The 9613-nt window shown below is 45.6% G+C and overlaps 1 protein-coding gene across 1 annotated transcript in view; it reads left to right on the top strand.

Annotated features, from left to right (window-relative positions):
• Positions 1 to 9613, top strand: part of LOC125430514 (autocrine proliferation repressor protein A-like) — a 435445-nt gene that overhangs the window by 183864 nt on the left and 241968 nt on the right. The gene's annotated exons all lie outside the window — the stretch shown is intronic.

The raw sequence follows: 9613 nt of genomic DNA, 5'->3' as shown, positions 1-9613 counted from the left end.
AAACACAGGTTTGAACAGAGGGAACTTTCAGAAAATATCAGAAAAAAACCTTAAAAGAACTGAGCTGTGGGCAGTGACAGAAAGAGAAAGATGAAAATCCTCGAAGAAAGTGCCACAGCCGCCCACTTCCAGAGACCCCTCACCTAATTTCATGAGGAAGGGCATTTGAAGCAGAAACTTGGAAGTTGATGTTAATGGTCTGAAAGGTTCATATGTGAGTAGGCAGTTCTTTGTGGCCCCTTAGTAGAAGCATATCTAATTTTGAACCTGACCAATCTTGATGGGGCCAGTCTCTGAGAAGACAATTCGCACATAAACCCAGAGAAAAACCCAGTTTTCAAAAGAAATACCAAAATTAAAATAAATGGAGGGGCCATTGAATTCCACTCAGAACAGCAAAGTGTTGCCTGCAAATGAAAAGCTGCAGCCTGATCGTGGAAGAGAGTTGGGAAGCAGGTGAAAAGGAGGGCAGAGTGGTGAGGAGGTGGGCGGAGGAGGATCCCCACTACTCCCCAACGTTTCAGCCAGGTGGGTGGAATGGAGTTCCCTCCACCATCACTTGAGCTGTGCCAGGAGGGGGAGGGGGCTGCTGCAGAAGGCAGGTGGGGGCAGCGCTTCAGAGGGTGGACTGTCTGGGGAGTGGCCAGACGATGAGTGATGTAGGAAAAGAACAGGTGGGAGGACAAATTGGTGGGGAGGCAGAGCTGGGGGATGGGCTAGGATTGGTCAATACTAAAAAAAATCGGTAAAATTCGGATTGGGGTATTTTGGGGCATAAAATGATTTGTATGCCCGAATCCGAATTATAGCCAATTCAGATATGCTCGAAAATTCAGGGAAATCCGAAAAATTCGGGTCCGTTTTGTTATTTTTTTGAATTTTTGGTGTTTTTACACGTTTTGGCCTGCAGGGGACGCAATTTTAAAGCTAGTGGCACTAAACTTTCAGGATATCATCTGGAGACTGTCCTGATGATTCTCCCCAAGTCTGGTGCAGTTTGGTTCGGGGGGGCAAAGTTATTGACCCTCAAAAGGGGTGCCCCATCCCCCATTGTTTCCAATGGAAGCTAACAGCAGATGGGGGCTACACATTTGAAGGTCCATAACTTTGGACCCCCTGAACCAAACTTCACCAAACTTGGGGAGTATCATAGGGACAGTACTTGTATGATTCCCTGAAATTTTGGTGACGGTAGCTCTAAAACTGCACCCCTCACAGTCACCCAAAAACATTTCTCCAGATTCTGTGCTCTGTAGTGGCTGGCTGGCTCCATTTCAGCCAAAGGGAAATTTCTGTGGGAGGGCTATGGAGTGCACATTTCTCATGGTAAACCCATAAAACTTTCAGGGTGTCTTCAGGAAAGTCTCTTCATGACACCATCCAGGTTTGGTGAACGTTACTTCAAGGGGTTCAATGTTATGGGTAGGGTCCATCTCCCACTGCCCCCATAAGCAAAGTACCTCAAACCTGGATGGTGTCATTCAGAGACTCTCCTGAAGATACCCTGAACGTTTTGTGACTGTACCTTGATAAATGTGCACCCCACAGCCCTACACCAGAAATTCCCCATTGACAGCAATGCAGAAGTCACTGCAGAAAAAAGAATCTTGGGCAAATTTTTGGGGTGCCTGCAGGGGCGCATTTTTAGACATATCAGCACCAAAATATCAGGGTATTATCAGGAGACTGTCCTGATGATACCCCCAAGGTTTGGTGCAGTTTGGTTCAGGGGAGCCAAAGTTATGGACTCTCAAAGGTGTAGCCCCCATCCCCTATCAGCTCCCATTGGAAACAATGGGGATAGTTGCACACCTTTTGAGGGTCCATACCTGAACCAAACTGCACCAAACTTGGTGGGCAACATCAGGACAGTCACCTGATGATACCCTGATAGTTTGATGCTGCTACATCGCAAAATGGGTCCCCTGCAGGCACCCCCAGAAATTTGCCCAAGATTCTTTGTTCTGCAGTGACTTAGCTGTATTGCTGTCAATGGGGTATTTCTGGTAGAGGGCTGTGAGGTGCACATTTCTGAAGGTATGGTCACAAAACTTTCAGGGTATCTTCAGGAGAGTCTCTGAACGACACCATCCAGGTTTGGGGAATTTTGCTTCTGGGGGTTTAATTCTATGGGACCCAAAAAGGGTAGGGCCAATCTCCCACTGCCCCCTGAAGTAAAGTTCCCCAAACCTAGATGGTGTCATCCAGAGACTCTCCTGAAGATACCCTGACGGTTTTGTGGGTTTACCATGAAAAATGTGCACTCCACAGCCCTCTATCAGAAATTCCCTATTGACAGCAATGCAGCTAAGTCACTGCAGAACAAAGAATCTTGTGCAAATTTCTGGGGGTGCCTGCAGGGGGTGCATTTGTAAATGTATCAGTACCAATATTTCAGTGTATCATCAGGAGACTGTCCTGATGATCCCCTCCAAGTTTGGTGCAGTTTGGTTCGGGGGGGCCAAAGTTATGGACCCTCAGTAGGGTAACCTCATCTCCTTAGTTCCCATTGGAAAGCATGGGGGATAGGGACACACCATTTTGTGTTCTATAACTTCGGCCCCACTAAACCAAACTGCACCAAACGTGCAGGGTATCATCAGGACAGTCTCCTGATGATACCCTGAAATTTTGGTGCCGATATGTTTAAAAATGCGCCCCCTGCAGGCCAAAACGTGAAAAAACACCAAAAAATAAAAACGCAATTCGGCTGGTGATCCGAATCCCATGGATTCGGATCTGTTAGGATTCGGACAGCTCAGATTCGGACCCTGCTCGTCCGAATCCATCCGAATCAGTGCAGATTCGGTAAAAATCCAAATTTGGACTGTCCGAATCTCCAACCCTAGGATGGGCAGGTGGGGATGGGCAGGTGTGCAGAGTAGTGAGAAGGGGGATGGGCAGGTGGGCAGAGTAGTGAGTTGGGGCTGGAGTGTGGGTGGACAAAGTGAAGAAATGAGAAAAGGGTCCAATGAGAGAGCAAAGGGGACCACTCAGTGAACATGCAACTGCAGCTGCCTTATAACAGCTACTGCATTAGTCAGCACTGTCTGGCCTACCCCCAGCAGAAGTGGGATCAAATGAAAAAAAATTCCCTGTGTAAATTCCCTGGAATTGGCCACCACTGTGCTTCTTGACCAGACTTCACCTGGGAAGTGGCTTCCAGGGGGTTCAAGTGGGGTTTCCGGGTTGGGATGTGAAGAAATGGGAGACGTTTGAAGTTGGTGAAGTTGCCAACGTCATTATACAGCTTCTAGGTAAAACCTGCCAAGCACAACGGGCAGGTCTAGGAATAAGAGCTACCCATTGCCATCAGCACGGGGCAGCGGTGGCAGATCTTTAATCCCTCCTCCTGCTGCCACTCAAATGGGCAGCAGGCATCAACCTGTGGGAGGCCTCCCTCCATAGCAAGAGCTCTGGCAAATCTTCACACTTTATGATGACAGGGCTGCAGGAAACCTGCCCCAAGAACATTTGGCCTGAGGATTTTAATAACACTTAATTGTAGTTGAGTCTTTTAGAAGAGTAAACAAACAAACAAACAAACAAACTGCACCCCAGGACTGAGTTTTGAAAACCATGAGGCTGAGCATGTAAGCTTCTTGAGGGGGGAAAAGTCAGTTTTTCCTTTAAAAAAATCTATTGCAGCCTAGGGTGAAATCCCCCCTCCAAATGAATTAGTCCTCTTCGCTTGGAGGCCAAAAAAGTACTCAAGTCAGGCTGAGGTTTGCAGGTGTTCAGAAATAATTTCATGGGAACACCATGGTAGTTTTACAAATTAAAAAAGCAATCAGGGTTGGGCTGTGTTCAGTTTATTTAGTTTTGATTCTGAAAGTCCAGTGCAGCCTCTGTTACCAGCCAGCTTGGTGTGATCGAGAAGGAGGGCAGAATGACTGACAGCAGAGTGCAGTGCAGGCCTGAGGGAAAGGCCAAAGAGAACAGCCATGGCAGCAGGGAGAGGAATGGGAGGGCGGCAACTTTCTCCTTCCCTGTGTGGAGTCTAGCAGCAGAACCAGCCCACCCACACCCCATCATCTGGTCTTGCTGTAGATTGCAAGGATCCCCCTTCAGAAGGCCTTTGGGGATAGCGAAGGAGGACAGCCTGGAGTCCCCTCCCCCCCACACACACACACACACCGCCCCAGGACTCACTCCAAAAGCTGTCAAAATATCATTCCTTGAATTAGTACTTACTATCCAGCCACTTCTGGGAAGTCATGTTGATTGTATCAAAGTAGATTAATATGCCAAAATTGGGCAATATATCCGAGTTAATGAAGGTATAGTTGTAGTGGGGGTCAGGAAGGTTCACGAATTCATCCAGCGCCTTCAGGTCCATCAGCCAAACAGTCGGCAAGAAAGCAGCAAAGAGGAGAAGGCTCAGAGGATGCATGTCCCAGCACCTAGTTGGGCCCTTTGCCAGTCCTCTTCTGCACAGCATCTCTTGCCTCACTACTGACAGAGAGGACTCATCCACACTCCTTTTCAAAGCTCCGCTGAAGTAGCTTTCCAAAGGGATGATGCACACTGAAGCCTCCCTGTGCTTTAAGAACCCACTCAGTCTCCCTGGGGCTGAAATCACTGGAAAAAATCCTGCCAAAACAATGACCCATTTTGTAAAATTACCCCATGTTCCAAAGGAGGAACCAGGAAAGAGCTTCTTGACATTTAGGAGAACTTAAAGCTATTGTGGTGTCGTGTTTAGAAGCGTGGACTAGGATTTGGCAGTCCCAGGTCTAATGTCCTCTCTGCCACTGAGGAACCCTGAACAAGCCACTCTTTCTCAACCTAGCCTCCCTGTTACACCCCTGACTTGGGATCCTTTTTTTGTTCTTTCATTTGATGCCACTTTAGCCATATTACATTCCTCAACACACTTGCCCTCCTGAGAATTTCACTGTCAACGAGGCAAACTGGAGCCCTAGGAAAAACCTGAGTTGGATGCCCCCCACCATGGGCAGCCACCCCACCATGACCGAAAATTTTTTTTTGTGCCAGGTCATTGGTACCTGCAGGGGGTGCATTTTTAGACATATCATGGCAGTCTCCTGATGAGACCCTGAAAGTTTTGAGACTTTGTCTTCAGAAATGTGCCCCCCCAGCCTGCACCCCCCCCCATTGACAGCAATGCAGAAAACTCAATGCAGGACAAAGGTTCTTGGGCAAATTTCTGGGATTTTCCTGCAGGGGGCACACTTTTGGATGTATTGGCACCAAAATTTCAGAGTATCATCTGGAGACTGTCCTGATGGCACCCACAAGCTTGGTGCAGTTTGGTTCAGGGGGTCCAAAGTTATGGACCCTCAAAGGTATAGCCCCCATCTCCTATTAGCTCCCATTGAAAACAATGGGGGATGGGGCACCCCCTTTGAGAGTCCATAACTTTGGACTCCCTGAACCAAACCTCACCAAACCTGGGTAATAGCATCAGGAGACTTTCCCGAAAAATCTCTGAAATTTTGGTGCTTCTACTAAAAACTGCACCCCCTGCAGGCCAAAAACAGAAAAAACACTGAAAATAGAAAACCCTCCACAAACGAACCTCCATTTTTGGCACCTACCTCAAGGGGGCTCCCTGGGCATCTGCCCACTTTGCCCAATGGGAGAAACGCCACTGGAGGATAACACAAGAAGTCACATATTTGGGCCTGCCTGTGGAGACTTATGGACCCCAAGGGGTTCCAGAACATCCTGCAAGAGTCACCACCTACTGATGAGTCTCTCAAAGAGCTGGTAGGAAGCTGAGAAATGAAGCTCTCTAAAGCAACTGGAATTGTTGCACCATGGCATCCTCTACATCCCTGATCCAAATCAGCTTCTTGGTATACTGAGGAGCTGAGGAGGATTAAACAGGAACTGAGATGACTGGCGCGAATGTGGCGGCATACTCACAACGAGGAATCAAGACACTAGTTTACAGAGGGTATCAGAGGAAAATGATCTAACCCTTACCCTAACCCTAACAATGTGTCTTGCCATCTGGAGCATTTAGCTGGATTGTTTTAAATGGTTTTATGATTTGTTTTTATTGATTATATGAATTTTATGTATGATTTTACACTTTATGCCATTGTAAGCCACCCTGAGCCCAATGGGGGTAGGGCAGGGTGTAAATGTAAAAATAAATAAATAAATGTAATAAACCCACATATATTTATTGAGTTGGTCAGCATGATCTGTAATGCCTACCCACTCAAGTCTGAGAGCTGACAGAGATACTAGAACAAGGAGGTGTATTGTCACGAATAGTTACAATGTTTGTTATTTCAGCATTTTGGGTTTAAAAACAATGTCATGACTCTTTGATTAATGGCTTACTGGATCTTTGGCCTCCCAGACACATGCCCAGGAGAAATGCCTTGGGCGTATAATTAGAAGAGTGTCAACATGTTCTTCTCCTAAATGTTCTGGGATCTGCAACTGGTTCTTCCAGTCACTAGAGTGTGCAGGATCCAGTGTGCATTTACCTCCAAAGCACTCAACCTTTTGATAAACAAAGAAGTTATTTCTTTCGATGTTGCATTTATATTTCTTTCGATGTTGCATTGATATCCTGCCCTTCCTCCCTGGAATTCAGAGCAGCAAAAGTGGTTCTCCTGCCCTTATTGTATGTACTGTCCAAAAGTGAAGATGACTAATTCATTTGGATGGAGGTATTTCACCTTAGGCTGCAGTGGAATTCTTTGGAACAAGCCCTGGAAACAGCACCAAAAAAGCCCACTATATGGTTTCCTCATGTGGATGACCCATTCACAATTCGAAGCCATGGAGAAGAAGAACTAAACAAGTTTCTGGGCCATACTAACAATATCCATCCTAACATCCAATTTACTGTGGAAAAAGAAAATGAGGGAAAACTACCATTTCTAGATGTCTTACTCATCCGCAAACCAAACCAACAATTGGTCCACACAGTATACAGGAAAACCTACATACACTGATATATACTCGTGTATAAGTCTACTTTTTCAGCACATTTTTTTGTGCTGAAAAAAGGTCCCCTTGACTTATACACGAGTGAACCGGGGGGGGGGGGATGGGTGGTGAGCGAAAAGAGGCTGGGACCTGAGGGTGTTTTTCTCCACCTGCTCCCTGCTATGTGGACACAAAGGCAGCTCCCAGGTAAGCCTTGGGCTGTTGCTTCGCTTCACTACAGGTTTCTAGTAGCTTCATCCACAGTGAATATTCAGTGAATAGGTATGAATATTAAATATTAACTTTATATGTTACAGAATTTTTGTTCAGCCATACTCATTGGGAAATCCGCACCATTGGAGCCCATGGTGGTAGGAATCCCACACACACACACGGGGTGCCCTGCGGTGTAGCCACTGCCAGCACCTTTCTCGCCCCTCACCCAGTGTTTTTATAAAGCAGGTAGGACTTCAGTCCAGCTGAGCTTGCAGGCCTTCAAAAAAGACGTGCTTTGGGGCAGCACCTGCCATTACCACACCAGCATTTTCACTGTGTCATGATAAGCTATCCATGTTGAAGGAGAACCTGTAGGGACTTTTTAAAAGGGTATCTTGTTGAACATCTTCCCTGTGAAACTCTGAAGAGATACTGTCTGTGAGAGTTCTATATTATGGCCCGAATATGCCCAAATTCACTCAGATTCCGGCCAAATCTGGGATTTGTTACACCCAAATCTCCATGCCTAACCACAACTGTAGAACTTTGTATTGTCGAAGGTTTTCTTTGGAGGCTACACTTTTAATATCACATCCCCACTGAGCTCCACCCCACCCCCAAAGCCTGTCCTTTTCAGGTATCTCCCTCCTAATCTCCAAGAATCCCCAGGCTACAATTGGCAACCCTACCACCTACCTAGCCCTTTTAACTGGAGATGCCAGCGATTGAACATTGGACATCCTGTACATGAACCAGACGGTCCATCACTGAGTCACAATTTCTTCCAAATGACTGTTTCCACAGAAAAACTTCAGAATTGGGCCTTACAATCACGAATAGTCGGGATTGAACAAATTGGATTTACCAAAGGGAAGTTGACACTTTACCATGCGATAGTCTTGGCGCATTTAGCCACCAAATCTTCATGCAGGCCACAAAGCAGACTTTACGCTGCCTTTATCGATTTGATGGCAGCTTTCGATACTGTTCCTAGATCACTCCTCTGGGCCAAGCTTGCTGCTTTTGGGATCGATGATACACTCCTCTTCCTTATAAGGTACCAGCTGCCGTATTAAATGTTCTCAGGAAGGTCTCCTTACTGACTCCATTCACTCCACCAAAGGGGTTAAATGGGGCTGTGTGCTGGCCCCTACTCTCTTTAACCTTTATTTGAGTGATCTCCCTTCAACCCTGGTTAGGTCTAATTTTCATGCTCCCAAACTGTCCTCACATCATATATCAATTCTGCTCTATGCAGATGATTCTGTTCTACTCTCTCGGTCCAGAGTTGGATTGAGGCGGCTTATGAAGTGCTTTGCAGAGGATTCTGACTCCAATAGACTAACAATAAACTATGAGAAGACCAAGATAATGGTTTTTACTAGATCCTGGAAGAAATATGATTGGAAAATAAACAGTGTCCTTCTCGAACAGGTCAATCGTTTTAAATACCTTGGCCTTCTTTTTTCACACAATCGTTCATGGATCCCCCATAAAAAAGCAGTACTTACCCAGTCATCATCTAGCACTTCTGGAATCCTCCGCTTTTTCTATAGCAGAGGGCACTCTTTTATTCCTGCCGCATTAAAGATTATTAATGCGAAGATCGAATCCCAATTACTTCATGGGGTTCCAATCTGGATCCAGGCTGTCAACCATTCATTCAATTCTCTCCAATCCATATTTTTCCATAAAATTATGGGATTACCTAACTGTGTCCCCTACGCAGCCCTATGTTTGGAACTTGGGAAAAATTCCTTGGAACTTAAAGCCTGGCTTAGAGCCTTTAGATTTTGGCTGCGTTTTCATTCTCTTCCATCTGAACATTCCCTTGTTTCCTTAATACTCCCAGACACACAGGCTAACCCCTGGTTTTCTCTGATTGAAAATAAAATTGTATCTATTGGATCACTCTACTCTCTTTCCTGCTCAGAAGCGTACAAACTACTCAAAGACCGACTCTTCAATTGGGAATTTGCAGAACTATATCTAGCAGCTAATATAATTTGTTCTCCCACACAATTTTTAATCCCATTTGATCAGGGTCGCATGGTCCACTACTTATATTTTCTAACTAACCCCTGCTCGAGGAGAGCCTTCACAATTGCTAGAATCAATGTCATGCCATCTGCCTTACTACATGGCAGGTTTAATAACCTGGAAAAATCTAAAAGGTTATGTAGCTGTAATTCTAACGTAGTTGAAACATTGGCTCACCAGCTATTACATTGCACTAAATTTGCTAAAATTAGATCTAAATATGTCAATCTACATCCTCTCTTCCAATCTGAGTTAACAGATTGGATTAGATTATTTCTCTTGTTGAATCACTCTGATTCTGTTTTTTGTGAAGAGGTTGCAAGCTTTGTTATGTTCCCGTAGAAGTTTTTTTCTCAGCTCCATAACAAAACACCCGTACAATATTTTCTTCTTGAGACCTCCACAAAGGACACAAGTGTGGTTCGGTGGTGTCATTGTCAAA

Source organism: Sphaerodactylus townsendi, linkage group LG04 (genome assembly GCF_021028975.2).
Source record: "Sphaerodactylus townsendi isolate TG3544 linkage group LG04, MPM_Stown_v2.3, whole genome shotgun sequence".
Taxonomy (NCBI): Eukaryota; Metazoa; Chordata; class Lepidosauria; order Squamata; family Sphaerodactylidae; genus Sphaerodactylus; species Sphaerodactylus townsendi.
The sequence above is the reverse complement of the archived record's forward strand: the minus strand, read 5'-3'. Positions and strand labels throughout refer to the sequence as shown.